The 15,849-nt window shown below is 41.4% G+C and overlaps 1 non-coding gene across 1 annotated transcript; it reads right to left on the bottom strand.

Annotated features, from left to right (window-relative positions):
* Positions 1–15,283: 15,283 nt before the first annotated feature.
* Positions 15,284–15,358, bottom strand: LOC123072866 (small nucleolar RNA snoR60). Its single transcript, XR_006435458.1, has one exon. It is a non-coding gene; the product is annotated as a small nucleolar RNA snoR60 (small nucleolar RNA).
* Between the last annotated feature and the right edge of the window lie 491 nt (positions 15,359–15,849).

The following is a 15,849-nucleotide window of genomic DNA, read 5'->3' as shown; positions in this document are numbered from 1 at the left end:
CGTGCTCGCGGTCCCCATGGCGACGGCGAGATGAGAGGGAAAAGGTGGGTGCGCGCTACAGGGAGGCACCGACAGGTGGGGCTGAGGCGGCCACGTGGCAAGAGGCTAGCGGGGGTGTGCGAGCGAGCGGGTGATAAAAGGAGGGAGAGGGGGTGAGCGGGCTGGCTGGCGCGGGGGCTAGCTGGGCCGGCCTGGGAGACCAAGGCCCAGTTGGGTGCTGCTGCTGCTGCTCTGCTTCTTTTCCTTTTCCATTTTCTTCAGACAGAAAAACAAAAGGAAAAGAACAGGGGGATTGGGGAGGAGTTAGAGAGAAATAAAAATATCCCCAAGATCCTGAGTTTGTATAGCATTTAATAAAATTGCTTTGGTAATTTTTAAAGGTAGAAAAATATTCCAAGTTTGAATTAAAATTCAAACTTGATGCATTTTTTAACCCAACCAGAACAATTCTAAATGTGGTGAAATTTGGCAGGGGGGTCCAAGGCATGGTGCTAGAATTTTGGGAAAAAGATGAGCATTAAAGTAGGAGGGTAGAGGTGCACTTGCCAAAGAAAGAAAAGAGGGGAAGAGGTGGTGATGAGTGAAGGGGAAAGATGATGCTTGGATTCCAAGGATCATGCCACAAAGCAACATGCTAAGATGAAGATGCACATGATGATGTCATGATGCAACAAGATGAACATGATATGAAATGCATGACAAGAACAAAAACAAAACAAAGGCAAAAACCCAACCACGAATCTCATAACTTAAAGCCGGAAATGGCAAGAGCCGGAGTATAAATATGGTAAGTTACATCCGGGGTGTTACAATAGCATAATGGTGTGTCCGAGCATCGTAACCATACTTTATTAGATATGGTGCAATTTATGATGTCTCTTACCGATTTACCACTGTCGTTTTGGGGTTAAGCATTAGAGACAGTTGCATTCACGTTAAATCGGGCACCATCTAAATCCGTTGAGACGACACCATATGAACTGTGGTTTAGCAAGAAACCTAAGCTGTCGTTTCTTAAAGTTTGGGGTTGCGATGCTTATGTGGAAAAGTTTCAACCTGATAAGCCCAGACCCAAATCAGAGAAGTGCGTCTTCAGGATACCCAAAAGAAACTGTTGGGTACACCTTCTATCACAGATCCGAAGGCAAGATCTTTGTTGTTAAGAGTGGATCCTTTGTAGAGAAGGAGTTTCTCTCGAAAGAAGTGAGTGGGAGGAATGTAGAACTTGACGAGGTAATTGTACCTTCTCCCGAATTGGAAAGTAGTTCATCACAGAAATCAGTTCTTGTGATTCCTACACCAATTAGTGAGGAAGCTAATGATGATGATCATGAAACTTCAGATCAAGTTACTACCAAACCTCGTAGGTCAACCAGAGTATGGTCCGCACCAGAGTGGTACAGTAATCCTTTCTGGATGCCATGTTACTAGACCATGATGAACCTACGAACTATGAGGAAGCGATGATAAGCCCAGATTCCGCAAAATGGCTTGAGGCCATGAAATCTGAGATGGGATCCATGTATAAGAACAAAGTGTGGACTTTGGTTGACTTGCCCAATGATCGGCAAGCCAATGAGAATAAATGGATCTTCAAGAGGAAGATAGACGCTGATAGTAGTATTACTATATACAAAGCTCGAATTGTCACAAAAAGGTTTTCGACAAGTTCAAGATGTTGACTACGATGAGATTTTCTCACTCGTAGCGATGCTTAAGTATGTCCGAATCATGTTAGCAATTGCCACATTTTATGAAATCTGGCAAATGGATATCAAAACTACATTCCTTAATGGATTTCTTAAAGAAGAGTTGTATATGATGCAACAAGAAGGTTTTGTCAATCCTAAAGGTGCTAACAAAGTATGAAAGCTCCAGCGATCCATCTATGGACTGGTGCAAGCATATCGGAGTTGGAATATATGCTTTGATAAAGTGATCAAAGCATATGGTTTTATACAGACTTGCGGTGAAGCCTGTGTTTACAAGAAAGTGAGTGGGAGCACTACAGCCTTTCTGATAAGTATATGTGAATGACATATTGTTGATCGGAAATGATGTAGAATTTTCTGGAAAGCATAAAGGAGTGTTTGAAAGGAGATTTTCAAAGAAAGACCTCGGTGAAGCTACTTACATATTGAGCATCATGATCTATAGATATAGATCAAGACTCTTGATATATTTTTCAACAAGTACATACCTTGACAAGATTTTGAAGTAGTTCAAAATGGAACAGTCAGGGAAGGAGTTGTTGCCTATGTTGCAAGGTGTGAAGTTGAGTAAAGACTCAAAACCCGACCACGACAGAAAATAGAAAGAGAATGAAAAGTCATTCCCTATGCCTCAGCCATAGGTTCTATAAAGTATGCTATGCTATGTACCAGACCTATTGTGTACCTCACCAAGGTTTTGGCAAGAGGGTACAATAGTGATCCAAGAGTGGATCACTGAACAATGGTCAAAATTATCCTTAGTGTAATAAAGGAAATGTTTCTCAGTTATGGAGGTGACAAAGAGTTCGTCGTAAAGAGTTACGTCGATGCAAGCTTTGACACCGATCTGAATGACTCTAAGTCTTGATCTAGATACATATTGAACATGGGAGCAATTAGCTAGAGTAGCTCCGTGCAGAGCATTGTAGACATAGAAAATTTGCAAAATACATACGGCTCTGAATGTAGCAGACCAGTTGACTAAATTTCTCTCACAAGCAAAACATGATCACTCTTTGGGTGTTAATCACATAGCGATGTGAACTAGATTATTGGCTCTAATAAACCCTTTGGGTGTTAGTTACATGGAGATGTGAACTAATCACATAAAGATGTTAATTATTGGTGTTAAATCACATAACGATGTGAACTAGATTATTGACTCTAGTGCAAATGGGAGACTAAAGGAAATATGCCCTAGAGGCAATAATAGAGTTGTTATTTATATTTCCTTATATCATGATAAATGTTTATTATTCATGCTAGAATTGTATTAACCGGAAACTTAGTACGTGTGTGAATACATAGACAAATAGTGTGTCCCTAGTATGTCTCTACTTGACTAGCTCGTTAATCAAAGATGGTTAAGTTTCCTAGCCATGGGCATGTGTTGTCATTTGATGAACGGGATCACATCATTAGAGAATGATGTGATGGATAAGACCCATCCGTTAGCTTAGCATAATGATCGTTAAGTTTTATTGCTACTGCTTTCTTCATGACTTATACATGTTCCTCTGACTATGAGATTATGCAACTGTCGAATACCGGAGGAACACCTTGTGTGCAATCAAACGTCACAATGTAACTGGGTGATTATAAAGATGCTCTACAGGTATCTCCAATGGTGTTTCTTGAGTTGGCATAGATCGAGATTAGGATTTGTCACTCCATCTATCAGAGAGGTATCTTTGGGCCCTCTCAGTAATGTACATCACTATGAGCCTTGCAAGCAATGTGACTAATGAGTTAGTTGCAGGATAATGCATTACAGAACAAGTAAAGAGACTTGCCGGTAACAATATTGAACTAGGTATGATGATACCGACAACCAAATCTCGGGCAAGTAACATACCGATGACAAAGGGAACAACGTATGTTGTTATGCGGTTTGACCGATAAAAATCTTCGTAGAATATGTAGGAGCCAATATGAGCATCCGGGTTCCGCTATTGGTTATAGACCGGAGATGTGTCTCAGTCATGTCTACATAGTTCTCGAACCCGTAGGATCCGCACGCTTAACGTTCGATGACGATTTGTATTATGAGTTATGTTATTTGATGTACCGAAGGTTGTTCAGAGTCCCGGATGAGATCATGGACATGACGAGGAGTCTCGAAATGGTCAAGACGTAAAGATCAATATATTGGAAGGCTATATTCGGGCATCGGAAAGGTTCCGAGTGATTCGGGTATTTTTCGGAGTACCGATGTGTTACCGGAATTCGTCAGGGAAGTAATGGCCCATTAGGGCCATACGGGAAAGGAGAGAAGGGCCTCAAGGGGTGGCTGCTCGCCTCCCATGGGCTGGTCCGAATTGGACTAGGGAGCCCCCCCCCCCCCCCTCTTTCCTTCTCTCCCTCTTCCCCTTCCTTCTTCTCCTACTCCAACTAGGGAAGGGGGGAAACCTACTCCTACTAGGAGTAGGAATCCCCTTTGGGGCGCGCCATAGAGAGGGCCGGCCCTCCCCTCCTCCACTCCTTTATATACAGGGGCGGGGCACCCCATAGACACACAAGTTGATCTCTTAGCCGTGTGCGGTGCCTCCCTTCACAGATTTCCACCTCGGTCATATCGTTGTAGTGTTTAGGCGAAGCCCTGCGTCAGTAACTTCATCATCACCGTCATCACGCCGTCGTGCTGACGAAACTCTCCCTTGACACTCAGCTGGATCTAGAGTTCATGGGATGTCATCGAGCTGAACGTGTGCAGATCGCGGAGGTACCGTACCTTCGGTGCTAAGATCGATCGGATCGTGAAGACGTACGACTACATCAACCGCGTTGTCATAACGCTTCTTCTTACGGTGTACGAGGGTACGTACACAACACTCTACCCCCTCTCTTTGCTATGCATCACCTAGATGGACTTGCGTGTGCGTAGGAAAATTTTGAAATTACTGCGTTCCCCAACGATGGGCATCTAGATGGTCTGTAAATTTTTGGGTGCGCCGGTGCTTTGGTAGGGCCAAAAGAGGCGGCATCCAAGCGCACCCATAGTGACTTGACACAACCAGAAGCAGGTGGTACACCCAATGTTGCCTTCGACAAATGTGCGTTTGAGGCTATTTCACCCTTTCATTATTTATCATACTAGTAAATGTGTGCGCGCAATGCACATTAAGATCAGGAAGAAAAAAATGAGGTACTACTCAAAAAGATTAGGAAGAAAGTTAATTGCACATTTATGTTTGGTAGGATATCAATTATGCATTAATTATGTGATTAGCGCATAAACATGTTGAGCGCTTACCATTGGAGCAATCTAAATCGTTGGATTGACATCGTTTGATGGCCGAGATTAATTTAATTAGGCGTCCAGTTCCTCACCACTCTCTAATATGATCGCTCCAACATATCTTAGTCGGCCCCTCTCAATCAAGTAATAACTAGCGGAAAACTGAACGAATCATAACTTTCCTTTACTTCTCAATGGGTCCTCTCAATCAAGTAATAACTTGCAAAAAAATGAGCAGGATCGTAACTTTCCTTTCCTCACAAAGATCCACTCATCGTTGCTGAAAAATCTATACTATTAAAGGGGAGTTGGTCATTCGCTTCCTTGCCTTCAAGGTTTCCCTCCGTACTACGATCGCTGACATATATCTCAGCCGATCCCTCTCAATCAAGTAATAACTTGCAATATTTTTAATGGAATCATAGCTTTCCTTTTCCTTCTTGACCAATCCTCTCAATCAAGTAATAACTTGCAAAATTTTGGGCGGGCTGATCCATATCTTCCTTCGATACTAGAGAGAGAGAGAGAGAGAGAGAGAGAGAGAGAGAGCCAAAAAATGCCCCTGCCTTTCCCAACAAATAAAAGAGAAAACAAAAAGGCCTAAAAGCACTGGGCCAAAAAAAACTCCTAAAAATAATCAAGGAAGTCCATATTACACAACAGTAATGTTACCATGCTCTAGTGAATAAAACTACCATATATTTTTTGAAAAGATCAAATGGACTAGAACTAACGCAGAAAAAGAGTTGCCATGGTTGTACAAAATGTTATATTGCAACAAAGTTCATAAAAATTGTCGTTATGTTGAAAAATACACTTCATGGAAATTGATGTGCGAAAATTTTGCACATGATACGGGACTAAAAAAGTTACTAGTGAGCTTTTGAATTTGAAACAATGCAAGAAATAACACTAGTGAGGGTACCCAGACAAAGGTACCACAATTTGTTATTTGTCATGTGAAGAAAAAAATACTCCCTTCATTCCTAGTATAAGCCCTTTAGATATTCCAATACAAACTATATACAAAGCAAGATGAGTGAATCAATACTCTAAAATATGTCTACATACATCTGTATGTAGTCTGTGTTGAAATATCTAAAAGGTCTTATATTTAGAAACGGAGGGAGTAGGTAAGAACGAGTACTACACGCGAGGGCCGCTCGTAGGCATGTGTAATCATCCGCGCCAGGGCTTCAACTTGGATCCTATGTTATGTTATGGATGTTTGTGCATTATGTGTTTTTCTTATTCCTTCATCTTGCAACCTTGTGTGTCACCTCAACTTCACAACTTGTTTACTCTCTAAAAGCCTCATGCCCAACTTCACACTTAAACCAACATCACTTCCAACTTCTCTTTCTTCTATTTTCTGAATTCTACGTTGCAATTTCACTTCCTTCTAAAAAAGTTGTCTATTCTCTCATAATTCAAAATTCATGTGCTTAGACACCTCCTTAAGTTTTCGCACATTTGGATTTGGTTTTGCTTAATTCTAAATTCAAGTAGTTGTGGAATAAATTCAAACTTGCTTAAATTTATAGCTTGTAAAAATCCCCAAACCTCTTCTATTAAATTGCAAATATTCCAAGGGTTCCCAAAAATATGATCCTCTCCCTAATTCTACTCGAACCCCTCTGATATTTTTCTTCAAGTTTTGTTTATTTAAATAAATAGAAAAAGAAAGAAAATAAACACAGAGAGAGAGAGGGCCAACTGGCCTAGCTGTTCACTGCAGCCCACGTAGCCCAACCAACGCGCGAGTGTACCCTGCTCTTCTTCTTCCTTCTGTACGGCAGTGCATCCACGAGGTCCACGCTGCCCTTGTCATTGATTTGACGGCCGGAGAAGCTTCTCCTCGCCCTCTAAAGTCGTCCTAGGCCTATTCTCCCCTCTCCTGGCCGCCGACAAGGTAAGGCGCGATGTCCACGCCGTCGCCATGGCCCGAGCGAGCCCAAGCTCGAGCTCGGGCTAAGCTCCGCCGCGTCCCTCGGACACGGGAGGCACCGAGACCCTCGAAGTCGTCTCCTTCCTTCACGGATCCGAAGTACACCGGCGTCAGCGGGTCCTCCACGTCGCTACGTCACCTCCTCGTCCTCGTATTCATGTCCTGGACGAGGTGAGCCACCGCGTCTCCTTGCACCTTCCTGTCGTCTAGTACGTCGCGTAGGCGTCGTCAGCATCATGCCAAGTTCGTGTCCATCATGCTCTCGCCGTGGCTAGAATAAAATTATCTCGCGGAGCTCCTGCTCCCTTCCGTTCCGTCCACGCGCACCCGTCGGGAGCACACACACCTGCGCATGCACGCGCAGATGCAGCACACACGCCCACGACGCGCGAGTACTTGCGCAAGGCCGATGACATCTGTTGCCTGCGAGTTCCTACGACAACCAAGGCCGACTTTTGTTGCTTTTTCCTGGGCACGTTCTGGAGTTTGGTTAAGTCTGTATCACAAACACTTGCACCTTTTTTCTTAATGGTTTTCTCTGTTTTTTCTTAATGGTTTTCTCTGTTTTTCCCTGTTAATTCCAAGCGCGCGCACAGTGCACTTGCTCCAAAATCCTCGGCTGGGCCTGCACAATGCGCTGGATGCAGGCCAGAGCCATCTCCTGTAGTTTTCTTTTGTTTGGTTTTCTGTTTTGGACACATTTGCATGCAAACTTGTAAAATTCATAGCATTAAATTGACAACTCCAAATAAAACAATTTATGTATGTGAAATGCTCATAATTTGATCTATTTTCTGTTAGTATAACTTGCAAAATTGTATAAAATCAATTAGCTACTGCTTTCACTAGATTATGGTCACATGTTTATGCAAATGGTTATATTGGCATTAAATATTTGGAATTTCATAACTAAATAACCGAGTAGATCCAATGCAAATAAATTATATATGTTAATTGCTTAGGATTGCATCTAGTTTCTCTTTGTGTAACTTTCACATGTGTTAAAACTTGTTTAGCTACTGTTTTGACATAACTTTGCTCATATAAAAATGTTGATGGTTAAATTGGACACTTAACTTTGGAAATTCATAACTTGGGTTCCAGGAAATCTTTTCCTATGATCTTCATATCCTTTTCAGCCAGTTTTCCCTCAAGAACCAAGTTATGGACTTGGTTTCCATAATTGGGCAATGTTTGTTCCCGTTTTGCATCAACACACCGCAACATGGTTTCATCCATATCTCGAGCGTCCCATATCCAAATCCTATGATCTTTATGTCCATTTCGATTAACTTGACGCAAAGAATCCAGAAACACACTTGGTTTTCCAAGTTTATGTTTCTATCTTCAATTCTTTCCTTTTTCGCGCTTAAACCCTTCTGTTTCTTGGTTCGATCGTATCTAGAGATCCATAATTCTGTTTGCGATGCTCTCTATATGCACTTGCACTAGAATCATGCGTAGATCATGAATTTTCCATGCCCATAGATGACCAGATTGATTGAGGTAGATACCTTGTGGAGTTACACTCAAATCAATACCTAGATAATAAGTGAGCAGACCAAGATCACTCATACTGAACTCCCTTTTCCTTTTGAAATCATTTATTTCCTCCATCCTTTCACCCGTTATGATCAAGTCATCCACATAAACACCTACCAGCAACTTCGACTAACCAAGGCTTTCTCTTGTAAACAACCAGCTCAACTGGGCATTTTTCAAAACCGAGTGCAGTGACGGTCTTGTCAAGCTTAGAATTCCATGCCCACAGTGCCTGACGCAAACCATACAGGGGGTTGTGTGCAAGGTGGGTGTGAGGGAGTGCTTGCGCAGTTGTGCAGGGAATGGCTATCCTTGAGGTTTGGGCCTGCTGTCTGAAATCCATTTCCTCTGCTAACCCAACCCTGCTTGTGTCCTTTTATTTAGGATTTGACCTTGCCATTGAAGGATATGAAGGTAATACTTGATTCTATTGGTGTCAAATGCATTGCTGTCAATGTTGGCACTTTTGATAAAGCCCGTTTTCTTGGTTTTATCCTGCATGAAAGAAACTCGTCGATTCTGGAATGAGAATCTGCATGGTGACAAACTGGTTGGTTCACGAAAGTAATAGAAAAAATATGTCTCCAAGTACAGATGCACATAGCTATCAAATAATTATTAGATATTGACCTCTTCATCCTTTTTGATTTTTTATATATCATGGAAAAAAGAGATGCCACATTGATTTTCGGAAAATTATTTAACATGCCACCGTGCCTATTGGATCTGCTGAAACTTTATGCGGAAAACTTTTCTTTTATTAGATACCTCCAAGCACATATTGCTCAGACATGTTGAATTGCTACTGATCTCCTCATCTCCTTATCCCCTCTCGTACCTTCTTTTTTAAATTTTGTTATGGAGGAATATAAAGTAAGGCCAAACTGAATTTGGACGCATTATTTAACCTGCCACTATGCACATTTGTTATTCCCTATTAACTTGTAATCTTGAGCTTTCAATTTCACAGGGAAATCCCTGCTGTGCAAACATTAACATAGTAGACGTATTTATAAGTAAATTGTGGTGAAAGCTGAAAATTGGAGACACTAAGTTTAATTTACTGCCCTTGATATTCATAAATATAGGGGAAATAAGCAACAGAAATTCCCGCATTAATAAGAAAAATGGTAAAAAAACTAATCTGTTGATCAAAGTATTATCGACAGTAGAATACTGCAGCATACAAACATTGGACTTATCAAAAGCTCTTAATAATGTTGTTGTTTTGAACATTGCTGTATTTCAGCCTGTCCCAAAAACAGTAGTTACATTAACAATTCAGATCCATTCCCTTTCATTCATATATTACTTCCTTGGTCGCCTTCATTACGTGCAGAACATTGAGGAAAACAAGAAACTGATAACCACCAAATGTCATCAGCCAAGGGGCAATATTCGTGTGTCTGCGAAGCAATGTTTTTTATAGAAGTTAAAAAAATTGTTTTTCATGTTAGTGTGCTTGTAAGCTACACAAGATGCTTCTTTACAATTAATCAATTGGCCAGTTAGTTAGGATGTGCCTTAAATAATTTGTTTTTTATGCAGTAGTAGTTATTCGATGCATGCTTGATGAAAGAATCAGAAATTTAGCCATGTGTGCCTATGCTTATAGTTACAGATTAACTAGTTTCATTCAGTACCTCGTTGAGAGTTCAGGCAAATGCATAGATTATGTGCTACTTCTTAATTGCTGAGAAGCAACAATGTTAAGTTCCCGGTCCCGGGGGCAGAACCTTATGTTAATGTTAGCTGCTCTTGATTGAGATGTATTGGATCTAATTTAATAAATGGCGATTTGTATTTACTTGATATTTGCTTTCTTCCTTTTGTCACTTTTCTCTGAAGCTGAGGTCAGTTGTATACCAGTTAAGTTATCTGTAATTCGTCAGTCCTTAGAACAGAGTTTATCTAGTATTTGCTCATGGGGCTGTATTTGATCCAACCAAACTTTCCACTGATAAAAAACTTGCCACATTGTCGCATGGTAACAACAAGTTTATGATATTCCTTAGTCAGCTAAATTAGCGAGAGCAAATGGTATTCCCTGCTCGGACTCGGCTGTGGCAAGTTTTTTTCATCATATGTTCATTTTCAGTTCCTTCTTGCTTGGGTTGGACACATCTCGTCTCTTAGCTTTTTTTTTGATCGAAAGGGGTTTCCCCCCGCTCCATTTTATATAAACGAAGCAAAGCGAGTCACAGCAGACCGTTACAAGCATTCGGGACCTGCCTGAATGGCAGGACCAGAGACACCGGAATCAAAAGACAAATTCAGCGTTCTGAGGAAGCGCATAGACGGTCATACATCTACCACGACAGGGGAACTGACGGATACATTTGCCAGCTCTTTTTCACTCTGCTATTTTTATCTCTTTTCACTCTGGGTGAATCTTCAGCATCTCCTCTTCGATCTTTCTCTTGCAAGCTCTCAGGCCGACTCCCATGCAATCCTGAGCAGCTCGCCTCTTCGCCGATCTAGGAGTTGGATGCATCTTCTCAGCAGCACCGATTGGTCGCCCACACATAGCACCTTCCATTGATGCAGTGACGAGCTGATCCTTGCCAAGATTGCACGCATGCTTGTCCACTGTACGCCCCGAAAGCACATGTCATTACGCATCGTCCAAATGCTCCAAATGGTAGCAACACAAGCAATATTAGTAACAGACTTTTTGTTATTTAGATTCCAGAAGGAAGATAATTCATTCATGTCATTTGGAATACTAAACTCAAAAGAGTCAGATATATCACTCCAAACTTGTTTAGCAACCACACATTCAAAGAACAGGTGACAGACAGTTTCATCCTCATTACAAAATAAGCATTTTAGATTTTCCACCTCTCTCCTCTTATTCAGGTTATCCCTGGTAAGAATTTTGTTATGAAAAGCTAGCCAGAGAAAGACTAAATATCTGTGAGGTACAACAATCTTCCAGAATTTTCTCCAAATGGGGGTAGACACTCCCCCCCAATTAATCATGTTATAAAACAACTTAACTGAATAGACCCCCGACGATTCCAATCTCCAAATGGGTTGGTCCGTCTCGTCAGTTATTGGCATGTCAGAGATGATTCGAATCAGTTCATGTCATCTATCCAAAAACCCAGCCTCCACACATTTGTTGAAGGTAAGTTTGAGAGTAGAACCATCCCATACCTCAGAAACTGCGCAGCATTGCTGTTGGCAGATTTCATACACGTCCCAGAATTGGGTTTTGAGGGAAGAATCCCCCACCCAAACGTCATCCCAAAAGCTTATTTTATTACCATTCCCTAGTTTCCATTTATAGAAGGGCCTAACCCCCTCCAAGGCCCAGGTGACACCTTTCCAGAAGGGAGAGCCCACACCCTGCCTAGACCATAGTATATTTGGCTTAGTTGTTTTATATTGTGGTCGATCAGCTTCACCCAGTTTTTGTTACTGTCCATAAAATACCTTTTAGCCCAAGAGGCTAGTAAGGCCATGTTGAATTCTCTCAGGTTAGGTACCCCCAGTCCACCAAAGTCTTTTTTCTGGGAGATCAAACCCCAATTAGCAAGATGGTACTTATGTTCATCCCCCACATTCCCCCAGAAAAAGTGAGCCATCTGAGAAGTGATGGCCTTGATCGCCCACTTGGGGAACTTAATAACTGACATGAGGTACATGGGGATACTGGCAATGCATGCCTTGAGGAGGACTAGTTTTGCTTCATAGCTAAGTAGTCTCCCCTTCCATCCACATATCCTTTTGATGATCTTATCTATGATGTATTGGATGTCTTCTCTTCTCAATTTGAGGTAGTGAAGAGGAACTCCAAGATATTTTAGAGGGAAATCCCCCAATTTACAACAGAAAATCTGAGACAGGAGTTTAGCATCATCCTCATTCATATTGATAGGTACTACTTCACATTTATCATAATTGATTTTTAACCCAGAAAGGTTTTCAAAGCAGGCAAGTAGCCATTTCAAGTTCCTAACATATTCAGGTTTAGGGTTAAGAAAGAGAATTGTATCATCAGCATATTGCAGGCATATGAGTCCTTGAGGGATGATATGGGGAACAATCCCAGATATGATATTATTATTAACAGCTTTAGCTAACATGCGAGAAAACACATCAGCCACCAAATTAAAAAGCATGGGGGAACTTGGATCCCCTTGTTTTAAACCTTTTCCACCCTTGTTTTAAACCTTTTCCACCCACATCTCGTCTCTTAGCTTTTGAAATTTCCCATAATACATCGATGGTTGGAGCTCAAAGCTCGACAAGAGTTTTCTTCTGAACTTGTGGTAAGCATACCAGTGTCTTCGTCTTGTAACACACATAAACAGTTTTTCTTTTTTTCTTTTTTGAGAATGCATAAACAGTTTTTGTTCGCCATGTTTTGTTGTACTGTGGTACGTAGTAGTAGTATTTCAGGTTCAGACAACATTTGCATGGTATGCAATTCCTATTTATATGAATAATTTGCAAGCCAGCCCAGCCACAAGGTCGTTGTAAGTTTTGAAGCTGTTTGTTAACATCTCCCACTTTCAAAATGGACTCAGTATCTCTCATTTATTCTGATCTAATGATGTGTGCATTGGTGCTAGGTAATTCTTCTCGAGGATGGTGAGAAGCTGCGAGAACTGAAAGAAAAGTGTGGCGAAGAGGCGTACGCGCTTGTGGTTGGTGCTCTGCGTGAGATGAATGAGTACAACCCTAGCGGCCGAACTCCAGTGCCCGAGCTGTGGAACAACAAGGAGAATAAGAAAGCGACCTTGCAGGATGTCATGGGGTACCTCCTCCCGCGGTGCGGCCTTAAGAGGAAACGCTGAGCATAGTGACATACCTCAGTGGTTAAAAACTAGAGCTGGTGCATCAATATCGTCACCAACATTGCTTGGCATTGACATGAATGCTGCTAATAGGAGATTGTGAACTACCTATCTTTCAGGATCCCTGTGGTGGCACTTAATCCAAGATTATGAATTGCCTTTTTAGGAGCATGTATGTATTTTATGCTATGTATGTTATGTGATATATGGATCAATGACGACTAGCGTTTAGTGCGCGGCGGCATGCTGCACCACAAGAATTGATAAGGTATTCTTGTTTTAAGGCGGCGGCATGCTGCACCATATGAATTGATAAGGTATTCTTGTTTTAAGGTTTGGTGGTAGAATTGAGTTGCAACATAGTGGTTCATACAGAAGAGGGTTACCTCTAGTTTATACAGGCAAAGGTAATCTATGATACATAGTATTAGTAGTAATTAATAGATCAGAAGATTAATGCATAGTAGTAGAGAGTGGCGATTTGGTGCCCGGGCTCAGATGAGCCCGGGCATGAACAGTACCGAGATTTGAAATTTTAAAAAACTCCATTTTTTTTTGTGGTGGAAGATGCTTGTGTGTGCGAACTTCATGCAAAATTTTGTGAAGTTTGGACATTCGAGGAGCTCGTGGCGAAAAAGTAATTCTTCTTGCTACTAAGAGATTTTTTTGAGGGGGTGCTAGTAAGATATGTCCTCGGTACTTGACAGATAGGCATTGATAGGGCCCATTAAGAGAATATAGCCAACGTAGCAAGAGAAACCATCGAGATTTTTTTCATAGCAATCAGTTTATTGGTCGGTTTCTGAAAAACATGACTTTTCTTTTTTTTAAACCTGTTTTTAAAAGTTGGACACACTTAAAAAAATGTTGCGGCATTTAAGAAAATCTGAACATTTCCAAAAAATGAGAACATTCTAAAAAACGTGAGTTTTTCTGAAAAAAAATCCAAAAATTTAAACATTCTATGAAAAACGCATTTTTTTGAATTGTGAAAACCAGGAACATTTTTTGTTTTATTTTTTTCTAAACATTTTTCCGAACATTTTTAAATCCAATCAATATTTGAAATTCCAAACATTTTTTGAATATTCAACCATATTTTGTATTTTTAACATGTCTAAAATAATTAAAACATTTTTAAAAATTTACAAACAATTTTGAAAATTTCTGAAGATTTTTCAAAAAGAAAAAACGGAACACAAAACAACAGAAAAAACTGAAAGAACCAGTAAAGAAAAGAAAGGGAAAAAGAAAAACCAAAAAAAGATCAATCCGGTAACAACGAGGCAAAACCTTCTGGATGATTCGCAAAAACCTGACTGCTGTAGTCCCTATGCTAGCTAAAATGTCCCAGCCCACCCAAGCGCCAGCGTCGCTCCGTCTGTGCAAAATGCCGGCATTATCACGCTCAATGCGTCAAATAAGATTTAGCCCCTCCATTCCTTTCGACTTGCTACTCATGGTCCTCCTCTCCCAAAGTCTAATGCCGGCGTGCTCTGTCCCCTCTGCCGCATTCTTCCCTTCTCAGTTTCGCCCTACGATCCATCACGCCACTATAGAGCGGATGACCGTTAGTGAGCCGCAGAGAAATGCTTAATCACAATGTTAATAATCCGCCCATATCAGGCTGCAATATTCAAGCTGAAGTTTGATAACAAAATTCAGGCAACGTGAGAACCAATTCGAAATCAAGCCTCAAGACGGTTATTAAGATAGTTTAGCATGTTAGGCAGAAAAGTAGGAAAAAAGTGTTCGCTTCTATAAAGGCATATCTGAAGAAAAATGCTCAATGGACAAGGAACTTCCGACCAATCAAAGTTAGTAAAAACAAGACTAGCTAAACAAATCAACTGGTGTGTCACGGTCCCAAGGGTGCAAGGTTATTTGCAAGCAACCATCCAATTTAGGCAAAACCATACAAGCCAAATTAGCCTAAAACAAAATTAGCACCAAATCACTGAAACAGGAAATGTGATGGTCCAAATACAAGTACATAGAAATGTAGCAGCACACAGAAGGAGAAGAAACTAGGCAAAGGAGCATCAGAAACTCGATTTTGCATCATCCATTGTGATGTCCTCAAGGAGAATCCGAGTTAGGTCATCATCTTCTAAGTGCCAATATTGCCACAGGAGAGCAAGGAAAACATTGCAAACTGGTAAGCCCCAATAACAGCACATTGTTGTACACCAACTACACAAGTCGGTACACCCAATCCTGCAGGGGAAAAGCAACTTGCACCCACAGCTGGATCCGTAATTCTGCATGATCAACATGGAAGGGAACTGAACATGGATGGTGTAAAATGCTTGATTGTTCAGTTGTGGTTACAGAATACAGAGAGGAGTACATAAATAGAGGAATACAGAGAGTCGGGCGCAACCGCAGCAGGACGTGGGGAGAGGCGATCGTGCAATCCAAGTGGGAAGCTAGTCCACGCTCTAACCCCCCCCCCCCCCCCCCCCCCCGCAGTGTCAGCGGCGGCGTCGACGATGTTGAGACTGGAGCGTATGTCGAGGAAGGCTGCTGTTGGAAGCCCTTTGGTGAAGATGTCGGCAAACTGGGCGGAAGTAGGAACATGCAGAACTCGAACCTCACCTAGAG

Source organism: Triticum aestivum, chromosome 1A, assembly GCF_018294505.1.
Source record: "Triticum aestivum cultivar Chinese Spring chromosome 1A, IWGSC CS RefSeq v2.1, whole genome shotgun sequence".
Taxonomy (NCBI): domain Eukaryota; kingdom Viridiplantae; phylum Streptophyta; class Magnoliopsida; order Poales; family Poaceae; genus Triticum; species Triticum aestivum.
Note: the sequence above shows the minus strand (reverse complement) of the source record. Positions and strands in the feature narration are given on the sequence as shown.